Below are 12,236 nucleotides of genomic sequence, written 5' to 3' on the forward strand. Positions count from 1 at the left end.
AGAGATGAAGAAGGGAAAAAAAAAAAAACCAAAACAAAACAGTGATGGGCTGCTGGACAGAGACAGACGAAGAAAAAGTAGGGGCCAGAGTAGGGAAGAGAGAAAGGAAAAAAGGGACAGCTGGCTGGACAGGGGGTTATAACTAGAAACAATGAGACAGGCAGCAGGACAGACATAAAGGCAGAAAAACCAGGGAAAGGAAGCAGGATGGATGGTGAGGAAAAAAAGAAAGGGCCAGGGAGCAGGACTGAGAGGTGGAGAAAGAAGCATTACGGGCAGAGGGATAGACAGAGGAAAGCACAGGCTGGAAGAAGGATGGGGCGGGGGGAACAATGGATACAGATTAAGACAGAGTGACAGAACCCAGACAGACAGCAAGAGAAAGAAAAAAAAAAACAGTGACAAGCAGCAGGCCAGAGAGGGGGGCAGGGCAAAGGAAGGACAGGGGGAAGGAGAGAAGGATACAGAAGACAAGTGAGGGACAGGGAGCAAGAAAATGGGATACAGAGAAAAAAAAGAGGGATGGGGACCAGGACACTGGGGTGGAGAACAAGTGAGAGCAGCAGGGAGAATGACAGGGAGATGGAGCCAGAGGAAGAAGAGGGACTGAGAGCAGGACAGAGAAATGGAAAATTAGGGATGGGGAGCAGGACAGACAGGTCCTGGAGAGACAACGAGGGACTCAAGTATAATGACAGAGAAAGAGGGAGGGAGGGAGGGAGGGAGGGAATGACAGATAGTGAGCAGCACAGCAGGATACAAAAAGAAAGAGGAATGGGCAGCGGAGCAGAGAAATGGAGAAAGAAAATAGTGGTGGAGAGCTGGAGAGAGAACTAGAAAGAAAAATAAGACAAAGGAGAAGATTGAGGAGCAGAGAGAGAAAGGAAGGTAGAAGGATAAGGTCAGGAAGGTAGAAAAATCAAGAAAAATAATAAGGACGAGAAGCCCTGCAAAGAGATGGCACAAGAAAACATAGGGTCAGTGAGCAGGACAGAGGGATAGAGATGGAGGGGGAAAGGAGAGGAGGGAGAAAGGAGGACAGGGACAGGGTGCAGAACACACAGACAGAGAGAGAAAAAGGACAGGGAACAGCAAAAAGGGATTGATAAAGAAACAAAGGGTCAGATCAGTACAAAGAGACCAAGAAGGAAAAATTAAATAAACAGCAATGGACAGAGGCAGAGGAAGAAAAAGGGCCAGGTAGCAAGGAAGAGGAGGAGAGAAAGGGAAAAAGTCAGAGCTGGTTAGACAGGGAGGTATAGCAACAAATGACCAGACAGGCAGTGGGACAGGGAAATAAAGACACAAAAACCAGGGACAGGAAGCAGAACAGAGGGACAGTGAGAGGAAACAAGGGGCAGGGAGCAGGACAGAGGTGGAGAAAGAAGCATTGGGGCAGAAGGATAGAAAGAGAAAAGAGACAGGAAGAGGGATGGGAGACGGGGGTGGGTGGGGACAAGGAGCAGGACACAGATTGTCAGAGAAAGACAGGGAGCAAGACAAGGTGATACAGAGAGAGAAAAAAGGGACAGGGAGGCAGGAGAAAGTGGAAGACATGCAAAAAGAAGAGACGGGGAGTAGGACAGAGATGGAAGAGAAAAAGCCTAGGATGGGCAGCAGGACAGATAGCTGGAAAAGGGGGAAAAAAGCACTGAGCTGCGGGACAGAGATAGACTGAGAAAACACAGTGACAGGGAGTAGGACAGAGTGACAGAAAAAAAAAAAAACCAAAGAGGGAACAAGACAGGGAATGGCAAGGAGAAGGACAGAGAAACAGAAAGAGAGTGAGAGCGATACGGAGCAGGACAGAGAGATGGAGCAAGAAAGGAAAAAAGGATGGGAGGCAGAACCAAGGGAAAGAGAGACAAGGATGGGGAGCTGGACAAAGTGATGGAAGAGGAGAAGAAAATAGCAATGTGCTGCAGGACAGAGATGAAGGAATTAAAAAACAGACACAAGGAGCATAACAGAAGGACAGAGAGAGAAAAAAGGGACAGAGAGCAGGCCAGCATTAGAGGGGAAAAAACCCAAGTGATGGGCAGCGGGAGAGAGATATGGAGAAAGTAAAAAAAACTGAGGAAGACAGAAAGGAGAGAAGGGACAGCTCGCCGGATGGGGGGATACAGATAGACAGGATAGGAGAGGGAATGGGACAGAGATAGAAAGACAGAAAAGATACTGAGAGGAAGCAGGGCAGAGGAACAGCAAGGCAGGGGGGAAGGGACAGGGATGTGGACAGAGATAGAGAAATAGGCAGCAGGGACAGAGGAAAAAGAGACAGAAGAAGGGACAGGGAGCTGGGCAGAGAAAGAAGAATCAGGACAGTGGCAGGACGGAGATAAAAAACTGGGATGGTCAACAGGACAGAGAGGAATATGAATATGGGCAGGGAGCAGGACAAAGGGACACAGCAAGAAACGACAGGACAGGAAGCAAGACAGAGCGACAGACAAGACTAATGACAAGAGACAGAGAAAGACAGAGACCGTGAGAAGCATAGGGGGGTGGAGAAAGAGAGACAGGTATTAGGAGCCCTGCAGAGAGAGAGAGGATGAATAAAAAAGGGCCAGGGAGCAGCACAAAGGGTCAGAGAGAGTAAAAGATGAACAGGAAGGAGGATGGGGACAGTGAGATACAGAATTAAAACAAAAAAAACAAACAAAAAAAAAACAGCAACAGCAAGCAAGACAAAGTGATAGAGAGAAAACAAGAAGGAAGGAGGGAGAGATAGGAAGGCAAGGACGCAGAGCGGCACGTACAGGCATAGAGAGGAAAAGAATGCCAAGGAACAGGCCAGAGAAATTGTAGGGGGAAAAAAAAAAAAAAAGAGATGGATGCAGGTCAGGACAAACAGATGGTGTTGTCGTTTAACCCCAGCCAGCAACTAAGCACCACACAGCTGATCACTCACTCCCCCCCACCCAGCGGGATGGGGAATAGAATCGGGAAAAAGAAGTAAAACTTGTGGGTTGAGATAAGAATGGTTTAATAGAACAGAAAAGAAAAAAATAATAATGATAACACTAATAAAATGACAATTGTAATAATAAAAGGATTGGAATATACAAGTGATGCACAATGCGATTGCTCACCACCCACTGACTGACGGCCAGTTAGCCCCTGAGCGGCAATTCCCCCAGACCCGCTCCCCCTAGTTTATATACTGGGCATGATATCACATGGTATGGGATACCCTGTTGGCCACTTTGGGTCAGCTGCCCTGCCTGTCCCCCCTCCTAACATCTTGTGCCCCTCCAGCCTTCTTGTTGGCTGGGCATCAGAAGATGAAAAATCCTTGACTTTAGACTAAACATTACTTAGCAACAATTGAAAACATCGTTGTGTCATCAACATTCTTCTCATACCAAACTTAAAAACATAGCACTATACCAGCTGCTAGGAAGACAATTAAATATCCCAGCTAAAACCAGGACAGATGGAAAAGGAAAAAAAACACCTATGGGCTGCAGGAGAGAGACAGAGGATGAAAAAAAGGAGGGAGAGGGAGCAGGACAAGAAACCAGAGAGAAAAAAAAAAAGGGAGCAGTCAAACAAGAGAGAAAGGGAGAGAGGAAGAAGGAGCAGGACAAGAGAATAGGCAGAAGAGGAGAGGTACAGGGAAGAAAAAAAAAAAAAAAATCACAGCAACTTGGGGAAAAAAGGGGCCAGGAGAGGGGCAGGGAGGGACTGGGAATTACCACAGCTCTTGCTCTCGGCACTGCCAGAAGCCTTTGCCAGTTCAGACATTTCTTTCTCCTTCTCTCTTCCCTTCCTCTTCTGTAACTCCTGTCTCTTGACTGTCCTCCACCTAAAAGAATACATGGATGTCTCACAGCTCTCATAAGACGAGGCTTTCTACACACGTAGCCTCGCTCACTCGCACACTACGTGGCTGTACCGTGCTGTTGGTGATGCATACAGACCCTGTGGTGCACGTTGGCGGTCTGACCTGCTGTGGACTATGAAGAGGGATCCTTCCGGAAGCAGAGAGGCAGGGTCTCTCTTGCCTGCAGCAGAAGGCAGCTGCCAGCCGGATGGCCTTCCATTTCTTCTTTAACATTCTCTAGCCTCTCCAGCTTCAGCAGCTCCTGTCCACAGCCAGTATGCACTCCGCCTGTCCCTCTGCGCTCCCGCGCCGCGAGGAGAGGGAGGCCAGGCAGAGACAGCCCACGCAAGCCTGAGGCTGCTGCAGTCAATGGCATCCCCGGGGGACGAACGGACAACTGCACCCACAGCGTGGCCTCTAGGAGAGAGAAAGAGGCAGCAGTGACCGTTATTACCGCAGCTCGACCCTGGCCGGAGCCCCCTCCTTCCGCAGGGGCTTCCGCAGACGCCGCTCGTTCCCCGCGCCACTGCTAGCGGCACCCACGTTAAGGGAGACTCGAGAACACCGCGGGGCCGGCTTGCTGCCCTCACGACAGGGCTCGGGGGCTGCCTGCGGCCACAGCACAGGCTTCAGGGGAGGGGCTGGAGCTGGGGGCAGCCGCACAGCCCGAGCGGGGCCGGGGGAGCTCTGGCGACTCGGGGAGGCGCCCGCTGGCCGCGCCTGGGGCGTGCCCGCCTCCGTCCCCTCTTCCCTTCTACCGGCTCTCGGGGAACTCCCCGGCGCTGCCCTGGCCCGGCTCGCCTCCGGCGGACCGGGAGCCTGCCGCGGCGGCCGCTTCGCAGCTTCCCGTCCCGGCAGCCCCGGGCGGCCAGCGGGCAGGAGGCACCCCCCGCCCCCGCCCCCGCCGGAGGAGATCGCTCGCCTCACCCGCGGTCCCGGCGCTCGCCCGCTGCCGCCGAGACCCGCGCCCTGCGCACCACCACGCGGCTCCCGGGGACCGCACATGCGCCGGAGGGGGCGGAGCCGGCGCGCGAACGCTGGGCTGCCCCACGCGCAGAACGGCGCATGCGCCCGGGAGGCGCGTCCGCACGGCTGGTCGGGGAGCGGGCGCAGCGGGAAGCCCGCGGAAAACCACGCGAAACCGGCGACACTCCTGAGTCTGACCCGGTCGGACTCCGGGGGCCCCGGCGGCAGCGAGGACTACGCCGCGCCCGAGAGCCACGCTGCTGCCCGGCTGCCGAGTCCGCGAAAACTACAGCTCCCGGCATGCCCCGGGAGGCAGCCCGCTCTGCTGCCTAACACCGAGGGGACGCCGCTTCCGTTTCCGGCCACCCCACGCCAGCGCACCTGCAATCCCCGCCGAGGCTCCGGGCAGCTCCGGCGCGCTCCCGCCGCCGGCTCCGGGCAGTGCCCGCCGCCGCCGCTCCGGCACAGCGCGGCCCCGCCCCGCTGCCGCTCCGTGCGTCCGACACGGACCCCGCCGTCCTCCTCGGGGCTTTCCCCGGGACCCGCCGGGCGATTGCGCAGCCCCGCCACGGGGCCCGGGCCCCCCCCCTCGCCCGACGTGCTCCCAGCCCCCCGTGAGCCCCCAGGCCCCCACCTCCCCCGGGCCACCCCCGCCTGGGACGTTTGCGGTCCGAGGGGCGCCCGGCCCCGCTCACCATCTCCCGAGGGGCAGCCGCAGCCCGGCCACTGCTCCACTCCTGCCTGGGCTCCCACCGGCCCCGCCGCGGCCTCTCCCCCGGCAGCCCCCCTTTTCCAGGGAGGGGCCGTCGCCATCAGCCTCACTGCCCGCACCTGGGGCCCAGCAGGAACCGGGGGGGCATGGCCCGACTCCCCCAGTGCCTCACCTCCTCCTCCCCTGGACTCCCTCACGGCCCCTCGTGATACTGAAACGCCAGTCAAAGAAACTCTCTAAGGCTCGTTTTGGAGTTTTAGAAAGCAGGCATTCTTTATTGCAGCGCTGGATGCACAGGGGATAGTTCCACCTAGCATGGATGCCACAGCTTTAGCACTAACAGGTTATACAGAGTAACTAATTGCATATTAATCAGATTAGTATACATATACATAAAAATGATTATAACTGATTATCATAGTCCTGCCTACATCCGATCATGCGCAATGGAGGATCCATTTGAGTCAAAGGGCTGCTTTTGCGACCACCGACCCATTTGAAGTTCTTGCTGGCTGTCCTTGAAGTCTTTATTCTTGTCCTTGTTCTTTGATCTTGAAGCTTAATGCAGTTTCAATCACATGTGGTCAGTTTCAGCATTGTTCTCATCTAGCGTACAGGAACATCTAGTCATAAGACCAAAGAACTGCAAAACTTATGAAAAATGACTAGTTAAAGTTTGAACAAACCACATGAAATGTATGGACATATGCTATCACTTGCCCCATGCAAAGGGAGCCCAAACGCAGCCTGGAGGGCAAAGGGGAGGGACCGCGAGTGTTTATTCAGTCACGAGTGTTTATTCAGTCACGTGCCTAACGAGTCCTGTGAGCGAGTCTGCTCTGGAGCTCGGGGCCCCCCCCCCCCGACGCTCCCCCTGCCCCTGGGACACCTTGGCAGTCGGTCCGTCGGGGCTGCCAAAACTGAGGAGCACTAGAAGAGAGGAGAAAAGCGGCAGCTGGCTGGACAGCGAGGGTGTAGCGAGAAAGTGCGAGAAAGCAGGGAGCAGGTCCCAGAGAGAAGGACGGAGACAGGGAGCCCAACAGGGATGGAGAAAGAAGCAGCAGGGAGAGAGGAAGAGAGGCAGCACGAAGAGGGAGGGGGAGTGGCACGGAGACCAACCAAGAAGGCGGGCCAGGAAGCAGGACGGAGATGCAGGAAAAACCTGGGACGGGCAGCATGAAAGAGAGGGAGGAAAGCAGAACAGGGGCAGGGAGTTGGACTGAGAGAGATGGAGAAAGACAAAAAGTGTCAAAGAACAGGGTAGAGAGGGAAGAACAAAGCAACAGGGTCAGGGAGCCCGGACAGCAAATGATGGAGGGAAGGGCTGGGGCGGGGGGGTGGCAGTGGCAGGGTGGAACAACACAAACCAAAGCGCATAGCTACACACTACAGGGCAGAGAGGGAAAAATTAAGAAATAGGGACACAGAGCCAGAAAAAAAAGAGAGTTGGAGAGCAAAAAGAATAGCGTTGTGGTTTAATCCCAGTCAGCAACTAAGTACCACACAGCCGCTCACCTACTTCCTCCCCACCCAGGGGGAAGGGGGGAGAGAATCGGGGGGGGGGGGGGGAGGGGGGGCAGGGGAGGGGAAGTAAAACTCATGGGTTGAGATAAGAACAGTTTAACGGGACAGAAAGGAAGAAAATGATAATAATAACAATAATAAAATGACAATAATAATAGAAGAATTGGAATGTACAAAGCAAGTGATGCACAATGCAATTGCTCACCACTCGCTGACTGATCCCCAGCCAGTTCCCAAGCAGCGATGATATCCCCACCCCGCAGGCCAACTCCCCCCAGTTTATATACTGGGCATGACATCACATGGTATGGAATGCCAGTTTGGGTCAGCTTTCCCGGCTGCGTCCCCTCGCAACTTCTTGTGCCCCTCCAGCATTCTTGCTGGCTGGGCATGAGAAACTGAGAAATCCTTGACTTAGTCTAAACTTAGTGTAAATTGACTTAGTATAAATACTTGGCAACAATGGAAAACATCAGTGTGTTACCGACATTCTTCTCATACTAAATCCAAAACGTAACACTATACCGGCTACGAGAAAGAAAACTAAGTCTATCCCAGCCGAAACCAGGACAAATAGCAATGTGTACAGAAAGAAGGGCGGAGGAATTCTAAAATAGGGTCATCGGGGAACCAGAGACAGTGAGATGGAGAAAGGACACACGTGACAGGCCACAGGGCGAGAGGGAGGAATTAACGAACAGGGACAAAGAGCTGGCTAGAGAGAGACGGAAAAAGGCAAAAGATTGCACGGGCAACAGGACAGAGAGGGGGGAACTCAAAAACCAGGGGCAGGGATCCGGACAGAGTGAGAGGCAGAAGTAAAATGGGGAGAAGCAACAGGCCACGGGGCAGAGAGGGAGGAACTGGTAAGCAGGAACATGAGACCAGACAGAGCGCGATGGAGAATGGAACAAAATAGTGGTGGGCTACAGAGAAGAGGGAGGAATTAAAGAACAGAGACTGGGATCCCGACAGAGACACATGGAGAAAGAAGGGGGAAAAAAACACTAAGGGGCTACAAGACAGGTAGGGAGGAAATAAAAAATAGCAGCAGGGAGAGAGACCACGGAAAAAATCCACACAGCCCCTTGGGGCTGCCAATTGCCAAAACCAGGGAGACAAGTGCAGAGAGGAACTTGGGATCATATTCAAAATATAGAATGGTGTTTGGAATTTACTGGAGTTACAGGGCCCTTGTTAGATCCACCCAGAGCCAGAACTATCTATGGAAATTTAGATTGGACTAGACAAACAGAGAAAATCACACATCCTAAATGGAACTGTACGAAAGTCTATACTTGTAATTCCTATGACCCAGAAGTTCAAAGACTTTATCCAGTAGCTAAAGCTCTAAGATGGGGATGTGCTTGTAGAAATTATAGTAATGTTTTAAATGATAGTTGGTCCCCTCTTAATAATGGAAGGAAAGTTTGGCCTGGAATTGACTGTATCAAAGGACAGGCTGAAAGTTTAGGATTAACTGTCTGGGTGAGTAGTGATGGTACGTGGTCCACTCACCTTCCCATGAAGGTCAAAAGTAGACAATGGACTTATAGGCTGTGAAATGTGTTCATCTGATTCGTGTCAATATAAACAATGCTAGGGCCACATAATAAAACGTGACCCTCACTGTAACCATTTTGTCGGTCCTCGTATAACCACAGGCCAGGAGGAAACAGATGATATGTATATAGTTCTTTTTTGCCAGCCCAAAACCGGTTTTGTTGTTAACTGTGCAGTGTCACACAAGAGATCCTAGGGGAGAACTGAGGCATTTATCATAGTATTAAGCGAGGTTACGAACAGGGTGATCTTTAGTATGTATGAATAAAGGGTGTATTGAAGTGGCAGTGTGTGAAATATATTAACCTGATTCGTGTCAATATAGAACAACGATAGGGCCGCATGGTGAAATGTGACCCTCTCTGCATATGTAATCTTTAACCGTTTTGCTTGATCTTGTATAACCGTAGGCCTAAGGGAAGTAGGAGAGTATGTATATAGTTCTTGCAAAAGCCATATAACAGTAGGGAATTACAAAAGTTGGAAACGAAATAAAATCAGACATCAAGTAGAAGTCGAAAAATACTTCACACGGTCTCTCGGAAGTAGCGGAATCCTATAGTTGCAAAGGTTTAAAGAAAAAAGGGGGGGGGATTGATATAGAGAACAAACTGCTTATTGCTTAATGATTGTCTCTCTGTAACTTTACATACCAAGGACTGGTGTTTGTCAAGGATTAAGCCTGTCAGAGACTGGTACTTAGGAATGATGAGCAAGAAGGAACCAAGAGCGATCACAAGACTTAATTAAGTGTTCGATGAATTTACGATCTTGTTAAGAAGACACAAGTAGAGGCCTTGCTTGAATAGATAAGGCCAGAAAAGATAAGAACTCCTGCCTTTTGTTCCCATCCTTGTAGATAATTTAGCTTAAACTAACCATATGGTGCTATACCACTAATGAGAACTTAGATAATAAGAACACTAACAAGCACTAAGGTATCCAAACATGTAAAGGACCATACTGCGCAGAATCACCTGAGGAGGGTCAAATAGCGGACAAGTGAGGAAGACTATGGAAGACCACCAGAGGAGTCTTCCATAGTATCCCTTAAATCTGGTCTCACGTTGATTTGGGTCTCAATTACTTCTAAACAGTTATGTTGTAATTCTTCTGATGGTTCCCCAAACAAAAATTGTGCTGGACTCTGAGAAGAGGTCACTTTTAATTCCAGGTCAGGGGAATCAATTAGTATTGTTTCATACTTTAGGACCCGGCTATCCGTTAACCATTTTTCTGCTTTTTGTTGTAACACATTTCTGACATTGTGTGGGGTGTACACCTTTAAAGGAGCATTGAAGGTAATTTTTCTAACTTCCTCTATTAATAATGCCGTAGCAACTAAAGCTTGGAGACAAGCGGGCCATCCTCTACTTACTGGATCAAGTAACTTAGAACAGTACCCTATGGGTTTTTTTATTCCTGCCCAGTCTTGAGTAAGAACTCCATATGCTGTTTGGTTTGACATATTCACAAAGAGATAGAAAGGTTTTTCTAAATCTAGGAGGCTCAATACAGGCGCTTGTATTAATGTCTTTTTTATTTCCTCCAATTTTTGGTCATCTTCTGTAGACCACTTAAGTTGGTTGTTAGTTAGTTTTTCGTACAAGAATTTTACCTTTTCGCTATAACTTTCAATCCATGGTCTACAATATCCTAATAATCCCAATATTTGTCGAATTTCCTTTTTAGTCTGTGGAGGTCTCAAGGACAGTATCCCAGATACCCTGTTAGGATCTAACTTTTTCCTTCCTTTACTCAGCCAATGTCCTAAGTATTTCACTTCCTGTTCTACAAACTGTAATTTTGATCGGGACACCTTTAATCCTTTTTCCCCTAGGAAGTTTAACAATTTAATGGTAGCTTCTCGGGTCTCCTCTTCAGTTTCTCCTGCTATTAATAAGTCATCCACATATTGCAATCATTTCACCTCCTTGGGTAATGTAAAATCTTGTAATAATTTTTCTAAAGTTTGTCCAAATAGATTGGGTGACTCTGTAAACCCCTGTGGTAGCACAGTCCATCTTAATTGTTGTTTTCGTCCGGTTGTGGGGTCTTCCCACTCAAAAGCAAAATAATCTCTAGATCCCTCATCCAGAGGGCAGGCCCAAAAAGCATCCTTTAAATCTATCACACTATACCAAGTATGTTTGGGAGATATATGACTCAGTAAAGTATAAGGATTTGCCACAACAGGGAATTTAGTAATTGTTCGCTCATTTACAGCTCTCAAATCTTGTACCATCCTGTATGACCCATCCGGTTTCTTTACTGGGAGGATGGGTGTATTATGAGGTGACATACATGGTTCTAAAGTTCCTTTTTCCAGAAGTCTGTCAACTACAAGTTTTAACCCTTTTCAACCCTCCATTGGTATAGGATATTGTTTGACTCTAATTGGACGATGCGGATTTATTATTTGAACATTTAGGGGGTCCATTTCTATCTTTCCAATTTCCCCCTCCTTATACCATACTGAAGGGTTAATGGCTTTTTCATCTTCTTGTGTTAGAGTATATAATTTAATCTGCAATTTATCCCCTTGACTTTGAATGCCTAAGTTTAATTTCAAAATCAAATCCCTTCCTAATAAATTGTATTCCGCTTCAGGGAGCAAAAGTAAATCATTAAGGCAAATTTTCTTTTCTGTTTCTACTTCTACATCTTTTAAAACGGGTACTTTAAAAGGTTCCCCTTTTGCGCCTACTACTGACATATAACCCTTCCCTTTTTCTATTCCTTTCGGAAGTTTTTGAATAGTGGATTTTTTCAGCCCCTGTGTCCACCAAAAATAAAACTTCCTCCTTATGGGGACCAATTAATAATTTTATCAAGGGCTCCGTTGATGTTGAAGTCCCCAGAAGATATAGCCCCTGACACCCCTATTCTTCTTTGAATATTTTTTCATCTTGCTCCCGCTTACGACAGTTCCTCTGAATATGTCCTTTTTTGTTACAATAGTAACAAACTGGAACTGTAAATCTTTCTCGATAAGGCTGTCCTCTGGGTGTTTTCTCTATTCCTTTTTCTCTTCTCTCCCCGGACGGGGTCTTATTTTTTTGACCTTCTCTTACTGCTGCTACAAAGATCTTAGCTTTTGCTTTTTGTTTTTCCTCATCTCTCCTAAAATATATTTTCTGTGCTTCCCTAAGTAACTCTTCTAATCCTCTTTCTTGCCAGTCTTCCAGTTTTTCTAATTTCCTTCTTATGTCCCCCCAGGATTTAGCCACAAATTGTGTTCTAAGGAGTGCGGTTCCAGCTACTGTATTCGGATCAATTCCAGAATACATTTGTAGACTTTTCTTTAATCTTTCCAACCATTCTGTTGGAGATTCATCTCTCCCTTGTTGTTCATTAAAAGCTTTATTAATGTTTTGCCCTCGGGGAACCGCTTCCCTTATTCCTTGTATAATTAATGTTCTTAAGTCCCTCATATTCTGTCTTCCTTGGGGTTGCTGATGATCCCAGTGGGGATCCACATTTGACCATTTTTGGTCTCCCGGGGGTCCCGCCTGATTCTGTCTTTCCCAAATTCTCATCCCAGCTTGCCTAATCATTCCCTTCTCCTCAGCAGTAAATAAGATCCCTAAAATGGACTGTATTTCTTCCCAGGTATAAGTATTGGGGCCTAGGAATTGGTCTAGT

General features: G+C 49.0%; 1 long non-coding RNA gene across 1 annotated transcript; it reads left to right on the forward strand.

The window, feature by feature from the left end:
* Nucleotides 1-3,285: 3,285 nt before the first annotated feature.
* Nucleotides 3,286-7,856, forward strand: LOC121233866. Its single transcript, XR_005934153.1, has 2 exons — nt 3,286-3,338; nt 7,505-7,856. It is a non-coding gene; the product is annotated as an uncharacterized LOC121233866 (long non-coding RNA).
* Nucleotides 7,857-12,236: the final 4,380 nt, after the last annotated feature.

The sequence above is a fragment of the Aquila chrysaetos genome, chromosome 16, assembly GCF_900496995.4.
Source record: "Aquila chrysaetos chrysaetos chromosome 16, bAquChr1.4, whole genome shotgun sequence".
Taxonomy (NCBI): Eukaryota; Metazoa; Chordata; class Aves; order Accipitriformes; family Accipitridae; genus Aquila; species Aquila chrysaetos.